Below are 12,681 nucleotides of genomic sequence, written 5' to 3' on the forward strand. Positions count from 1 at the left end.
TAATGTGACAATGGGTTATTGTGCCAACTGGTAATGCAGTCTGTCCAGCCTAGCTACTTGTACGGCCGTACCTGCTGTAAGATGCTACCCTTGGCCATGGCTATGGTGTCATGGGTCCCCTTGATAGGAAAAGAGTCCACCACCTGTTGAGTGTCTTTGTCCAACTGGAAGCACAAGATCTTGCCTTGGTCGAACTTCAGGCCAGAGCCCATTGGGAGACTTGGGAAGCAGGACAAAGTATTCGCGTTGTCATGTTGAGTGGTATTGTAAAAATGAATTTTGTAATTGTACCTGCAGAAAAACAGCCCACTGGTGGGTTGTCCACTTAGGTAGCTTTGCTGCAGGACCAAAGAGGGAGATCAATGGCGTATGATCCTTAATGAGGTAAAACTGTTCCATATAGGAATACTTGAAATTTATTCAGCACAAAGATGATCATGAGAGCCTCCTTTTTTTATTTTTTTTTATTTTATTCGCAAATACCTGTTCTGTATGGCATTGACTGTTCCTGATGCAAATGCATGTCTCTATGTGCTAGGGTGGCCCCCAGACCCTGTTCAGAGGCATTCACTGCCACCACTAGCTATTTGCTCATGTGAAATTGACAAGGCACAATGCCGGTAGGAGGGCCTGCTTCAGTGCCTTGAATGCCTGTTGACTTGACTCAGCCACACAAAAGGTATGTTCTTCTTCCGCAGGCTGTTGTGCAAATGTGCAATCAATGTTGTGCCCAGGATAAATTTTCCGTAATGAAGTCACTTTTCCCAAGAAGGACTGGAGCTCCTTTAAATTTGTGGGGTGAGGAAGTGTGATGATGGCTTCAGCCAGTTTTTGTGTGGCCTTAATACCTTCACAAGAAATGATATGTCCTAGTTATTCTACTGACAACTGAAAAAAGAGAGATTTTACAAGATTTTATTTGAGGGCCTGGAACAGCTGCAGCAAGTTTCCTAACTTTTCTTCCATTGTGACCCCCATCACCACAATGTCATCTAGGTAATTTATGCAACCCGGAAAATCCTGCAGCAGTTTCCCGAGGAACTGTTGAAAGACTATTGTGGCACTGGCCACTGTGAAAACTAAATGCCTGAAATGAAATAATCCTTGCAGCATGTTGACTACTAGGACTTTCTGCAATCCCTCATCCTGCAGTAGTTGTAAGCAAGCTTGACAGAGATCAACTGTAGAAAAATACCTGCCTTCTGTGAGCGCAGAGAAAAGCTCATCTGGTGTCAGGATGGGAATTGAATGGGAACTGACCATAACCTTAGTCTTAGTTTCCACAGTAACCAAAGGTGTAATCCATTGCTTGCTTGCAGACGCGAGTTCAGTGATGTCCAAGGCTGTCAGTTTATCTAGCTCATACATGGCAGCATTTCACAGGGCAAGGGACATGGATTTTGCATGGAAGAAGCAAGGGGATGCCGATATCTTTAATGCAGTGTGTGCTATTAAGGTCTTCACTTTTCCCTGATCCCCAGAGAAAATGTCAGGGTACTCCTTATTGACGGTTTCCAAGTCCCAAAACTGTATTTATTCCAAGACCAGGTGAACCAAGTCATTGATTACATATCCAAAAGCTGAAAAAGCAGCAAGACCAAATAGATTCTCTGCATCCATGCTGTGAACCAAAAGCATGGTGAGGCGTCATACGGCATTTTTGTACATCGCCGTGGTTGTGAGCTATACTTTGAGTGGAATGTGCTGTTTATTATATGGCACTAAGCGACAAGCTGTGGATTCAAGAGGTGGGCGCCCAGCTGGAGTCATGTTTGAGTGTTTAACAGGAATGCTGAAGCACCAGTGTCAACTTGTTTGTTGCACAAAGTGAGCAAACAGTTTATTAGGTGACACCACGATGCTGTGACAGTTCAACAGATTCACATTAATGTCCATTAGTTCCTGTCAAGGTGCGTATTTTTTGTCCAGAGGGTGGCAGGGAGGCACGAGTTGCCCTTCCTTCTGGGATGCTTCACAGTGTACCTACCTGTTGGGGCAGTAGTCTCTGACGTGTTCGTAAACAATCTGGCCACAATGGAAAGAAGTTCAGTCAGGGGGCTAAAGCTTCTTTCCTTGGTTATGAGACGGAGCCGTAGTTTGGCAGTGTTTGCACTCTGCTGTTACCACATTTGCTGTGTAGGCAAAGTTGAATTTCTCTCCTGGGTCTGACATGATGGCTGTCACCTCACTCCAGAATTTTAATAAATGGCCTGCGGGTTGCGAAACTTCGACCTCCTTATCTGGAACTGTCTGTATGGTTGCATCTGTAATCATCTCCTCCGCATATGATTATTTGTTTACTGGAGTTACAAAATGACATTTCCTACTAAGTCCCTGAGGTTCAGACACTCATGTGCAGTATGACTGATCAGGCTGTTTAGGGCACTTACAAAATTCCAGATGGGTTGCAGTAACATGGCAATGTTGTTGAAAGTATCTGTTTAACAGAACATGCATTTCATCAAAGGTCAGATTCACTGGTTCTCTGAGAAGGGTCAGTTTTTGCAAAAGCTGGTATATACTGGGTGAGATACATGACGGGAAAAGTTATTTCACAATAGCTGGATCCGTTATCTGGAATGCGGGAAAGTGCTGCCAGACTCATTTTCTCGTATGCTTCCCACTCTTCTGCTGTCTTGTTGTAAGGCAGAAAAGGTATTGGATTTGTAGTTGACCGCTGGGAGAGTAATGTAGACAACAAATCTTCCTGACATTTCTGTCCCTCTAAATGCTATTGTAGAAATTACTGTAGCATGACTTCCATTGGTATACCCGGAGTGATAGCCTATTGTGCAGTCTCCATGATTACGTAACGGACATGGAAAATGCCCACAAATCTCACCATTTATGTTGTAATTCACGATGTAAAAAACTCTAGACAAATCCTCCAGAACAAGAGTATTTAATGAGCTCACAGGACAGTAGTTCACAATGGATACAATGTATGGTGTAAGCCACCTGGAAACAGAGGTACAGTACAGTTCTATCAAGCATAGTAAATAGCATGATGAGCTAGAGCAGACTGGGGATGATAGTCAGATGGTGATTGTATACATGTATGGAGTGTCACAGGTGGTACTGGGAGACATTGGCTGGTTTACAACGTCTAGGTGGTAGCCCAGTGGGGGTTCCGAGGGTTCTTGTTGACTTTCTTGTTGGTGGGATTGAAATTTGCCAATTGGAATCTTGTCCTGAAGTCAACCTTCTCTTGAACTAATCAATTACTAGTGGAATAAGTACAGAGGAGTACACTTCACAAAAACAATGAATTTATGAATCGGATATCCAGATTTAGTAAAGCTTTTTAAATTGTTTGATTACGTACGTGCTATTCAAAGTCTGAGTAACAACATCCACTTCTTCTGTGTTTGACATGATCTCACAGTAGCTCTTAATTCTTGGAAGCCCAATACCACAAAAATTCTCACAGGAGGAACTCCATAGCATAGCACTCGGCATTATAGACTCAGAGGCATATGTTTGTGGTGATGTAAGCACATCATATGGCAATCTTGTGTCACCACACAATGTCCCTGGAGCATCTCAAACATTAAAGAATGCACAAACCAAACATAGAAAAGTATTAAATATATAAGTAACTCATTTCAACAAGTCCTGTGTGTCACTTAACACAATTACTCAGTTGTTTAAAATGTCAAGCATTCTACCTATCCATTCCAAAATTATAAAATAACTCTATATCCTTAAAGGGTTACCATACTACCAGTGTATCATACAGGATTACTGTGTTTTCTTTGCCACTATTCTTGTATTACCAGTGTCCTGATCTACACTGTGCTGAGTACATAGTTGTTATGTCTGGTAAAATTAGTAGCATGAACAAGGTTCTTTGTCTTACCAGACAATATTCTGCATATACAGGGTGACACAGGAAAATGGGAACATTTCCACAATACAATAAAACTAGAAGTGACAAAGGAAATAAATTGCATTCATAGTAATTGAAACCTTACAACTTTGCCATTTACGAAACATTTATGGCATTTATCAATTTCTAAATATTACATCCTTTGGATGGCATCCTCCTGTACTCATACATTCCTGAAATCTGCTGTTGAGATTCCTCATTGACCACTGCAACCTCTCAGCTGGGATACTGTGCATTGCATCTCGAATTCTCTGTTTTAACTCATCCAGGGTTCTTGGTCGTGTCATGTAGACTTTGCTCTTGAGGTAGCCCCATAAGAAAAAATCACAAACAGATAAATCTGGCGATCTAGAGTGCCAGGGAATGTTGCCAAATCATGAGATCACATGCTTGCCAAACAGTTCTTGCACATGCACCACTGACCGCTGTGCAGTTTGTGATGTCGCTCCATCCTGCTGAAACCAGGCTTCTTGGACGTTTGGAAAGTTGTTCAATGCAGGTGTAACGAAACTTCATAACATCTACTCACAACGATCCGCATTGACAGTTATTGTGCATCCCTGTTCATTTGCAAAAAAATACGGTCTGATAATCCCATGTGATGAAACACCATACCATATTGTCAGTTTACTAGCGTATATAGGCCGTTCATGAACGTCATTAGGATTAGTGTTGACCCAGTAATGGTAGTTATGTTTATTCGCATAACCTGTGAGTTGAAAATGTGCCTCATCTGATATCCACAACTTGTTTAGAAATTCATTGTCATTGTTTATTTTTGTTGTCATTTGTTGACAGAATTGTAATTGTAACCGATAATCATTGTCCTTCAGTTTTTGCACCATCTGTAGTTTGTAAGGATGAAATTTTACATCAAGATGAAGAATTCTGTGAACACTCTCTCGGGACATTCCAACCACTGCTGCTTGCTTATGAATTGAGTACCATGGGCTCCATGAGACAAACTTGCATACAACATCAATGTTCGCTGGAGAACGCACACTTCTTGGTTGTCCTGTTGGTTTTTTCGTGAGGGCAGATCCAGTCTCTTCAAAGTTATTAATCCAACATTTTATCACATTTTTCGATGGACTGGCATCATGATGTCCTAAATTATAAAAACATTGAAACTCCCTCTGCGCCGCTACCAAATTATCATTGTTTTTATAAAACATTTTTATGGCTAATGCATGCTGTTGTGCATTCCACTGATCCATTATTACTGAAATGGCGGACTGTTTACTAGTTAACTGTCACATACCCACAGTGCTGCCACCTGCCCATGACTGCCACTACTCATTTCAAACATTCCCGTTATTCTGTGTCATGCTGTATCTGTGAGGCTATTTTATGCAGTAGCTAACTTTTACAGGTTGCCTTTAGTGATGATAGTGATCCACAAAGCTTATATTAACAAATAATTTATCCAACAAGAATCCTGCAAGGGAATCTGAAGATGACATCATCTTTAGTTAAATGTAATGTATGTTCAATTGGATAATTTGATTGATAGATCAGTGTTTACCCCATTTTCCCGTAATGTTTATCTGTTTCTGCTGAATACCTGCATAAGAAGTGGGTGATGCAGAACAGCATTCTTGTTGCTATCATTCTCCATGTGCTTCCTTTTGTTTCATCTGATATACATGGCACATTTAATTTTATTGAACTTCTGGCAATTTCTCCTAACAATTTGTCAAAATACATTACCAGTATCCAAATCAGCCTTAAAGTGTATGAAGTAGGGTACCTAGAGTACTAGAAATAGTTTCATGTATCAGAATGATGTTCTGTCCAGTGGATCCCAATCATCCCAGGGATATCAAAATCTATTTTCCATTTCTTGAGCTGCATTCCGCAGTTTTTGTTTGGAAAGGCCTTTTATGAGGTACATGACCCCAGTTGTTGAGCTCATGGTTCCCAATGGAATCCAACCCCCGATCTCTATTGCATGAAGTTCCCTATGCAATGTTCACTTGGGAACTTGTTGATATGGAGCTGCATTCAATGACAGCAATGATCTCAGTTTCATTTTGAAGATGATTGTCATTGACAGAATGTGATACTTGTCTCTGGTCCCTGTTGTTTAGGGTCCTTTTATGACCAGTGTTCTTACACTGTGTTAAATGGCTACAAGAGACACATCATTCTTTGTGGACATGTTGGACATGCCATATTGATACACTAATAAGTTAGGCAACTTCATTGAAGGTACTGCCTTGAACGTTTCAACATTGACCAGTTGCACTGATTCCTCACAACTGATTGCCACATGCATACCAGTTCAACTGCCCATGATGATGTCAGTGGTGAAGAGTCACATGACCACTTGGCACTCGTTCTGCACCATCTAAAGAGCTCCATAGCGAACAGTGTGCTCCTTTAATGGGATGACTAATATTTTGTCTCATGAGCTTAATATTGTACAATCGCCCAGCCTTGTATATATAGACACGCACACACACACACACACACACACACACACACACACACACACACACACACACACAAAATTCAAGCTTTCGCAACAAATGGTTGCTTCATCAGGAAAGAGGGAAGGAGAGGGAAAGACGAAAGGATGTGGGTTTTAAGGGAGAGGGTAAGGAGTCATTCCAATCCCGGGAGCGGAAAGACTTACCTTAGGGGGAAAAAAGGACAGGTATACACTCGCGCACGCGCGCGCGCGCGCACACACACACACACACACACACACACACACACACACACACACACACAGACACAAGCAGCCATTTGTAAAGGCAAGGAGTTTGGGCAGAGATGTCAGTCGAGGCGGAAGTACAGAGGCAAAGATGTTGTTGAAAGGCAGGTGAGGTATGAGCGGCGGCAAATTGAAATTAGCGGAGATTGAGGCCTGGCGGATAACGAGAAGAGAGGATATACTGAAGGGCAAGTTCCCATCTCCGGAGTTCTGGCAGGTTGGTGTTAGTGAGAAGAATCCAGATAACCCGGATGGTGTAACACTGTGCCAATATGTGCTGGCCGTGCACCAAGGCATGTTTAGCCACAGGGTGATCCTCATTACCAACAAACACTGTCTGCCTGTGTCCATTCATGCGAATGGAGAGTTTGTTGCTGGTCATTCCCGCATAGAAAGCTTCACAGTGTAGGCAGGTCAGTTGGTAAATCACGTGGGTGCTTTCTTCTTCCTAAAATTCACAAACCCAACCATCCCGGCTGTCCCATTGTAGCTGGCTACCAAGCCCCCACAGAACGTATCTCTACCTATGTAGATCAACACCTTCAACCCATTACATGCAGTCTCCTATCCTTCATCAAAGACACCAACCACTTTCTCGAATGCCTGGAATCCCTACCCAGTCTGTTACACCTGGAAACCATCCTTGTAACCATTGATGCCACTTCCTTATACACAAATATTCCGCACGTCCAGGGCCTCGCTGCGATGGAGCACTTCCTTTCACGCCGATCACCTGCCACCCTACCAAAAACCTCTTTCCTCATTACCTTAGCCAGCTTCATCCTGACCCACAACTTCTTCACTTTCGAAGGCCAGACATACCAACAATTAAAGGGAACAGCCATGGGTACCAGGATGGCCCCCTCGTACACCAACCTATTCATGGGTCGCTTAGAGGAAGCCTTCTTGGTTACCCAGGCCTGCCAACCCAAAGTTTGGTACAGATTTATTGATGACATCTTCATGATCTGGACCCACAGTGAAGAAGAACTCCATAATTTCCTCTCCAACCTCAACTCCTTTGGTTCCATCAGACTCACCTGGTCCTACTCCAAATCCCATGCCACTTTCCTTGACATCGACCTCCACCTGTCCAATGGCCAGCTTCACACGTCTGTCCACATCAAACCCACCAACAAGCAACAGTACCTCCATTATGACAGCTGCCACCCATTCCACATCAAATGGTCCTTGCCCTACAGCCTAGGTCTTCGTGGCAAACGAATCTGCTCCAGTCTGGAATCCCTGAACCATTACACCAACAACCTGAAAACAGCTTTCGCATCCCGCAACTACCCTCCCGACCTGGTACAGAAGCAAATAACCAGAGCCACTTCCTCATCTCCTCAAACCCAGAACCACCCACGGAAGAACCCCAAAAGTGCCCCACTTGCGACAGGATACTTTCCGTGACTGGATCAGACTCTGAATGTGGCTCTCCAGCAGGGATACGACTTCCTCAAATCCTGCCCTGAAATGAGATCCATCCTTCATGAAATCCTCCCCACTCCACCAAGAGTGTCTTTCCGCCGTCCACCTAACCTTCGTGACCTCTTAGTTCATCCCTATGAAATCCCCAAACCACCTTCCCTACCCTCTGGCTCCTACCCTTGTAACCGCCCCCGGTGTAAAACCTGTCCCATGCATCCTTCCACCATCACCTACTCCAGTCCTGTAACCCAGAAGGTGTACACGATCAAAGGCAGAGCCACGTGTGAAAGCACCCACGTGATTTACCAACTGACCTGCCTACACTGTGAAGCTTTCTATGTGGGAGTGACCAGGAACAAACTGTCCATTTGCATGAATGGACACAGGCAGACAGTGTTCGTTGGTAATGAGGATCACCCTGTGGCTAAACATGCCTTGGTGCACGGCCAGCACATCTTGGCACAGTGTTACACCGTCCGGGTTATCTGGATACTTCCCACTAACACCAACCTGTCAGAACTCCGGAGTTGGGAACTTGCCCTTCAGTATATCCTCTCTTCTCGTTATCCGCCAGGCCTCAATCTCCGCTAATTTCAATTTGCCACCGCTCATACCTCACCTGTCTTTCAACAACATCTTTGCCTCCGTACTTCCGCCTCGACTGCCATCTCTGCCCAAACTCCTTGCCTTTACAAATGGCTGCTTGTGTCTGTGTATGTGCGGATGGATGTGTGTGTGTGTGTGTGTGTGTGTGTGTGTGTGTGTGTGTGTGTGTGTGTGCGCGCGCGGGCGCGCGCGTATACCTGTCCTTTTTTCCCCCTAAGGTAAGTCTTTCCACTCCCGGGATTGGAATGACTCCTTACCCTCTCCCTTAAAACCCACATCCTTTTGTCTTTCCCTCTCCTTCCCTCTTTCCTGATGAAGCAACCGTTTGTTGCGAAAGCTTGAATTTCGTGTGTATGTTTGTGTTTGTTTGTGTGTCTATCGACCTGCCAGCACTTTCGTTCAGTAAGTCACATCATCTTTCTTTTTAGATATATTTTTCCCACATAGAATGTTTCCCTCTATTAAAAGTATATAATTTTACCTTACATCAATGTGTTTAATATTTTGCATTTCAGCACATTCCTGTATGGCCACAGTGACTGCTGCAGTCCCCCCAGATACAAACTTTTTTGACTTCTCTGTGTGGGTCCTGCTTATTAGATGGAGGGACTGTCTGTTTCAGAAAGACTGTCATCGATTTTAAAACCATTATTGTCAATGTTGGAACCAGATTCATCAAGCACCCTCAGGATTTCTTCATCAGTCAAACTCTCCCTCATTTTATGACCAACTTTTGTGATCAAGACAGCTATGGAAGCAGACAACAGCCACCAATGTGCAGGAACTGATCACACCTCTGCTATGTTTTTCAAATATGTTGCACTTTGTGGAAGGAGGAACATCCATTTAGCAGCTCTCCAAAGTACTAAAAGAGTGAACAGTGGACTTCAAGCCATCACTGCTCAGAAATAATGCATCGTGAAGTAAAAATCAGGAAAGCCATGCTCAGAAATTCTTCAAGTTTTGAGTGTTAGGGAAATCACAACGTGCCCATAATTTCTTTGGACAGTGACCAGATTGTGGTAAATATCTTTCCTATGTTTATACCAGTCGTATCTGAGAAATAATTTTCACACACACACACACACACACACACACACACTAATATATGTTTATATTTTAAAGCTCCTTATTGCTGTTTTAGTCTGTATGTTGAGGCTAATCTCAGGAACTACACTAGGGATTTCTGTAAGGTTTCCACAAATAGTTAGCCAGATTGACAAGGAAGGTTTGTGTATATAATTAATGTTTATTAAATTGGCTCAACTATTATGAATGAAAGTCCCCATCACTGTGAAAATGAAGCCACTGCTATCTGTCACTGAGTACTAGCTGAACATCCATACGTATTATTGATGTGTGGCAGTGGGTGCTCATACCAGTGTTATGTGGCAGAGGGTGCTTCGTACCCATGTGTGGTAGAGGGTGCTTTGTACAAATGCTGTGGGGCAGAGAGTGCTTCTTACCAATTAAATGGCTGAAGGTGCTTCGTGGAATGTAGTTTGTGCTGAGCTGGCACTGGAGTGGTTATAGCTCCTGCCAGACTTTGTTGCAGTTGTACATACCACATGTATTGATGCTGAAGTCGGGCATTTGGCAAGTAGCCATAGCTAACACCAAAGTGACACTGCAGTCAGGCATGCTGGATGGTGTGATAGCTTGCAGTTCATATCGTCGCCCCAAAATGTCACACCAAATGTCAAATATGGAACAGGTAACATTTGTGCCTCATGAGAACTTTGCGAGCGTGCACTGATTAAATCATTTAAGTTATATGGAAGTGATGATCAGTTATGTAATGCTGTTCACTGAAATTTAATCATACCTCTACGCATTGACCCATAATTAAAATTACCGATGTACCATACAAGGCAATAGGGCTGGTGTCATATCAATATCTGCTGCCTTACTCCTCTTTGCCTTATAACAAAACTGTTTCTGTTATAATCTGTTCATTTTTGAAAATAAACGTTTTGAGATGCAAATTCTGCTGTGACAGGCTTGAAAAAGACAGTTTGACAATTAAAGTATCTACATAAGGGGGGAAAAGTTAGTGAAAGTGAACTACACTGATGGCCACCGTAAATGCAACACCAAGAAAGACAAGAGGTAGCACAACAAAATTTATTTTGTAGATAACATGTTGACCAAGTATCAATTGATTACGTTTACAGACGTCTGTGACATGTGGTTCCTGCCAGAATCAGTAGCCAGAGTAGCCGCCATTGTTGGAGATCACCGCTGCCACACGTCTCGGCATTGAGTCAAAGAGATGTTGGATGTGTTCCTGGGGTACAGCAGCCCAAGCAGCTTCCACACGTTGCCAAAGATCATCTGGTGTGGCAGCTGGGGATGTAATCTGGGTCACTCGTTGAGCAACCATGGACCACATGTTTTCTATCGGCGAAAGATCCGGAGAGCGAGCCGGCCAGGGAAGCAATTCAATCTGGTTATTGACGAAGAACCTTTGGACAATGCGTGCCACGTGTGGTCGCGCATTATCCTGTTGAAATATGGCTGTGGCCGAGCCCTGAAGGTAAGGAAGGACAACTGGCTCCAGCACCTCGGATATGTAGCGCCGGCTATTTAAAGTACGGGCAATGCGTACTAGAGGCATGCGAGAGTAATATCCAATACCGCCCCATACCATAATACCCGGTGCAAGACCAGTGTGGCGGTGCATAATGCAGCTGTCCAGCATCTTCTCTCCACGGTGTCTCCACACTCGAATCCGACCATCGTGGTGCTGCACACAGAAGCGTGCCTCGTCAGTAAAGACAACGTCATTCCATTCTGCCGTCCACATCCGTCTGGCATCACACCATTGGCGACGGAGACGTCTGTGGTTCTGCGTCAATGGTAGACGAAGCAATGGACGTCTTGCGGACAGACCACTCTGCTGTAAACGGCGTCGAATGGTACGCGCAGACAGTGGATGATGTGTTACAGACGCAATGTGCTGTGCTATGGTTCGGGATGTCACTGAGCGATCCGTCACTGCCATGTGCACAATTTGCCTATCAGCACGTGCAGTGGTGCACCGAGGTGAATGCGATCGACCACGTCGGTCCGTCGTACCCTCCTGCATCCAACGGTCACATATCCGCATTACAGTTGTTTGGTTTCGTCCAACACGACTAGCGATTTCTCTGTATGATAATCCACAATCTCGGTAAGCCACTATCCTTACTCTGTTGAACTCGGATACTTGATCAAATGATGTTCGCTATTGTCTACGAGGCATAACTGATCGTCTTGTGAAACAACCACAAGGTAAACACACGTGCCGAACGTACACTCGTCGGAATCACCAAGCCTTAAATGGTGCTATTAGGTGGCGCCACAGGCGCGCGTGATGTGCGTCTGCGCTGATATCCTAATCAGTTGCATATCTCATCGCTGCAAACCCATGGTGTAAATTTCACTTGATTCAGATGCTTCCTTCAGGGGGTTGCATTTACGGTGGCCAGCAGTGTATTTTGTAGTGATTGTTCTTGCTCTATTAATTTTGAGATGAAAGACTTTGAGGCAGTGCTTAACCACTCACTTTCAACAAAATGTAAGTGTAACTTTGATATTAAATGTGGACTGCAGAAGTTATATTTAGAACTCTTAGATAAAATGCAACTTTCAAGTTTGGTAGGTGTGCGAACAGTACAGGTATTAAGTACCAACCATTGTTCAATCACTACTGAATTGATCTGAACAGTGAAATCATTGATTTTCAATTACTGTGTGAATTCATCAGACGATATATATATATATATATATGTGTGTGTGTGTGTGTGTGTGTGTGTGTGTGTGTGTGTGTGTGTGTGTTCAGGAACACTATAAGGGATCATCATTTAATATATATATATATATATATTTTAAATGATGATCCCTTATAGTGTTCCTGCATTTTTCTTTCATCTAAGAAAATGAGATACCCAATAACTGATGAACTGGCACTGTATTTGTAGGAACATTTGTTAAAAGAAGCATCTTCATCATATTAAACATTGTGTTTCAATGAAACTACCAGTGTTAAATATAA

The 12,681-nt window shown here is 43.5% G+C and overlaps 1 protein-coding gene across 1 annotated transcript in view; it reads left to right on the forward strand.

Annotated features, from left to right (window-relative positions):
* The window catches only part of LOC124789378 (sorting nexin-25), a 170,484-nt gene that overhangs the window by 147,670 nt on the left and 10,133 nt on the right, over window positions 1–12,681 (forward strand). The window lies entirely within an intron of this gene.

Source organism: Schistocerca piceifrons, chromosome 3 (assembly GCF_021461385.2).
Source record: "Schistocerca piceifrons isolate TAMUIC-IGC-003096 chromosome 3, iqSchPice1.1, whole genome shotgun sequence".
Taxonomy (NCBI): domain Eukaryota; kingdom Metazoa; phylum Arthropoda; class Insecta; order Orthoptera; family Acrididae; genus Schistocerca; species Schistocerca piceifrons.